Genomic DNA, 4,138 nt, shown 5'->3' on the forward strand with positions numbered 1-4,138 from the left:
GATGAGCGGAGAATAGGCCAAGAATGGTATTTTTGGGAATACCCTCCATTAAATGATGGACGAAGAATAGAGGGATAAAAACCCCGAAGGACACTTGCAATGAGCAGTAGGAAAAGTTGGAAGGAGACCAACATCACAGAAACCAAGGAAGACAAGGGCTCATGTTGAGAGGCGAGAGTGCTGCTGGGCATGCGAGCTGGATGGGCAGCAAAGCGGGGCCTTTGATTTCGTTTGACCTTTGTGAAGAGAATTTCAAAAGACAGGAGAGGAAGAGCCCAGATGCATGAGACCTAGCAATGAGCCTCCCATTTGCTCGGTGCCTTCTAAACTTTGTGCTGGACAGCCTTCAGAGAATACCTTGTTTTATTGGGGGTAAAGAGAGAGCAGGAAGCAGCAGACCTGGAGGGGGACGGTCCAGGGAAGGAGAGGAGTAGATCGAGAGGGGGTGTTATCGGTGTTTGCGTGTCTATTTCCTTTTGGAGGGGAAGGTTTGAGCACGTGTTTAGGGCTTGGACAAGTAACTGGTGGAGAGGGAAAACAGAGACCATAGTCATGAGAGGGAGGCCCCAGCATCTCAGGAGGCAGGTGAAGGGGTTAACCTGCCCATGTGGCAGAGAAAGTTTCTTCCAAGATGGGCGGGAAGGAAGAAAGTTTGGGTGATGGTCCAAAGAAAACTTAAAGAGTTGGGAGGAAACTTGTGGGAGTTCTCATCAGATGTTCTCAATTTTCCCAGGGAAGTAGGTGGAGAGGTCATCTTTGAGAGCGAAGGGGCAGGGGAGGAAATAGACCTGGAGGAGAGGGAAGCGGTGGGGAAGGCTGTGGTGGTGAATTCCATCACAGGGAGTACTCTGTGGGTAATGAAAAGGGTTGCAGCCAGCCACTGAGCCCAGCTACTAAGGTCCCCCTTCTCTGTTTACTCAGCCCCAACCCCCTTTGGCTCTGATGCTGACAAGGGCCAGGAGAGCCTTTCCATGCTCAGAGATTTACTGAAAGAAGAAGAGATAGTAAAGGGGGGGGGAAAACCCCTCTGAATTGCTCCTAAATAGCCGGGGAAGACTTTACAGAGCAGGAGAGAGTTTGGAAGGGCTTGCTCTGAGAACACAGAGAAAGTTTGAAGAGTAAGGGGATCAGATGGGCCTCTCTGTAAAGAAATCTTTTTTTTTTTTTTTTTTGGGAGAAGGGAGAGAAGCAATTATTTCAGAGGATTACCTGAATTCCTCCTTTTACATCACTGTATCACTGCCAGAAGTTGATTTGTAACACAGTTAGTCACGTTACCACATCTTACCCCTTATAAATGATGGATTGGGGATTTTTCAGGTTACTTGTGTTTTTCAACCATCGGCATTGAGACTGAGGGATTATTTTTGTAGCGGTAAGTGTATGTATAATGCTGTATCCAAGCCAGGGATGAATGCTTTATTTGAAGTTTTACTTTCTTAACCATAGTCTTGACCTTCAAGTTGTAGAGGCTTCCTTATTTTTTTTCCAGTTTTGGTGGAGAATATCCCAGTCTGGGAATCCAACTAACATAACTTCCTCCAATTACACTCTGAAAACAGTAATCTCCATGGATATCTGAGTGTGGTCTGTGCCTCTCAGTTTATCAACCTGAATCTACTGCAGAGAAGGCTCAAGGCAGAGTGTTTTAAAATCACTAGTGATGTTTAGTTTGCTGATAACTGAGCTGAAACAATCAGGACTGGCTATATAATTTGCAGGTCCCGGAGCAAAATGAAAATGTGGGGTCCTTGTTCAAAAATTATTAACAGTTTCAAGATGGTAATAACAGAGCCTTAAACCAAGTGTGGGGCCCTCCTGAGCATGAGCCCTGTGCAACTGCCTGAGTCACATGCTCATGATGCTGGCTCCTGGAAACAACCCAAGGGCAGTCACACAAGTTGCAAAAACCTCCCCAGCTTTCCCATCCCCTGCCTCTCACTACTGAGCTTTAGTTTTGGATACTTGCTCTAAGCCCTGAGCCAGGTTCTCCTTTAATTCTCTCTCCTTTTGGAAAAATAAAATCAGCCCAACACATCACTGTTATAATCTGCTGTCCCATGACCACCCCAGGAGCCTGGACAGGGAGGTAATAATGGGATGGTGTGGTAGACAGAGCTATGCATAGGTCAACATGGGAGCCATGCCCCATTATAGGATCATATGTTGGCTCCCAAGTAATTTTTAATTCTTGCCCAGAAGTGATATCTTAATTGGCAGCCAAAGCAGACAGTTCAAGTTAGGACAACCTGTGGGAGTACGGGTGGGGAGCCCCCTTTGCCATTGGCCATAGGCTTCCAACTGAAAGTAGATATGTGTCCATTTTGTGACCTTATTTACAGTAGAAACCCTTCTCCTTTCTCAGCTTTCTGATAGAATTCTAACCCCTGACTATGAAGTTTTGACTTCAATAATTAACAGCCTGATAAATCTCATCTAACTTAAAAGGTTTGAGAATTGGGGAAAAAATCATTCATACAGGTGGCTTGAACCTGGGTCTTGGCCTCTCATCTTCCTCCCAGAGCAACATGATCTTCAGCACTTGTTCCAACTTCTCCACAACCTACTGGACCCTGGGCTCTGTGTAGTTGCCCAGCTACTAGGCTGACCATCAGGCAGCATCGCCAGCATCTATGCAGATGACAGGGCCTCAGGATCTCAGATCTCTGGATCCCACTCCACCAGTATGTGGAGCAGCTGGGGGTCTGGGAGCCTGGCTGCAATGATGGTTGGGGGTCAGCAGGCATAAGGGTCATCCAGGGTGAGAAGGAGACTATGCAATGGCTGAATGATTGCCTGGCCTTCTACCAAGAGACAGTGAAAAGCCTGGAGGCTGATAATTGGAGACTGGACAACAAAATCCAGGGACACCTGGAGAAGAAGGGACCCAGGTCAGAGACTGGGGGCATTACTTCAAGACCATCAAGGACTAAGATCTTTGTGTTGTGGACAATGCCCACATCGTTCTGCAGATTGACAATGCCTGTCTTGCTGCTGATGACTTCAAAGTCACATATGAGACAGAGCTGGCCATGCACCAGCCTATGGGGAGTGACATCAATGGGCTCTGAAAATTCACTGATGACACCAATATCAGTCAGCTGCAGCTGGAGACAGAGATCAAGGCTCTCAAAGAGGACCTGCTCTTCATGAAGAACCACGAAGAAGAAGTAAATGGTCTACAAAACCAGCTTGCCAACTCTGGGTTGACTGAGGAGTTGGATACCCCAAAATCTCAGGACCTCAGCAAGATCATGGTGGACATTCAAGCCCAGTATGATGAGCTGGCCTGGAAGAACTGAGAGGAGCTAGATAAGTACTGGTCCCAGCAGACTAAGGAGAACACCACAGTGGTCATCTTGCAGACCATTGAGATAGGAGCTGTTGAGATGATACACAGCTAAGATGTGTCTCCAGTCCTTGGAGACTGACCTGGACTCCGTGAGAAATATGAAGGCCATTTTGGAGAACATCCTGAGAGAGGTGGAGATGCCCTCTGCCATACAGATGGAACAGCTCAACAGGATCCTGCTGCACCTGAAGCATAGCTGGCCCAGACCTGGGCAGAGGGGCAGCACCAGGCCCGGGAGTAGAGGCCCTGCTGAACATCAAGGTCAAGTTGGTGACTGAGATCGCCACCTATCACCACCTGCTGGAAGAAGGGGAGGACTTTGATCTTAGTGGCACCCTGGACAACAGTAACTTCATGCAATCCATCCAGAAGACCACCAACTGCAGGACTGTGGACTGCAAAGTGGTGCCTGAGGTCAACGACACCAAAGTTCTGAGGCATTAAGGCAGCAGTAGTGGGGCATCCTTTGGTGAGCAGGAGGCCAATAAAAAGTTCAGAGATCACTGAAAAAAAAAAAAAGAACTCTTCATCCACAAAGGATTTTTTTTGTAGCTTCCAGGGGAAACCTATTTAGTGTGTCCTATCAGAGGACAGTGAAGTGTCAGGGATTTGAGATTCAAGCAAGACCATGGGTTAGAAACCCTGAAGCTGCTACAAATTAGATGCAAATAACTGTACAAGTTCAGAATAAGAAGCAGGTCCGAGATTAAAGAGAGAAATGAGTATTGGTGGGGAGGGCCAATCCAGTCCATGGGAACCTTAATAGAAAGGTGCTGGGAAGTTCAG

At 47.3% G+C, this 4,138-nt stretch overlaps 1 pseudogene across 1 annotated transcript; it reads left to right on the plus strand.

The window, feature by feature from the left end:
- Window positions 1-2,528: 2,528 nt before the first annotated feature.
- LOC308562299 (keratin, type I cytoskeletal 18 pseudogene) lies at window positions 2,529-3,796 on the plus strand (annotated as a pseudogene). Its single transcript has one exon. The product of its transcript is annotated as a keratin, type I cytoskeletal 18 pseudogene (transcript).
- Window positions 3,797-4,138: the final 342 nt, after the last annotated feature.

Source organism: Miniopterus schreibersii (assembly GCF_964146895.1).
Source record: "Miniopterus schreibersii genome assembly, chromosome: 10".
Lineage (NCBI taxonomy): Eukaryota > Metazoa > Chordata > Mammalia > Chiroptera > Miniopteridae > Miniopterus > Miniopterus schreibersii.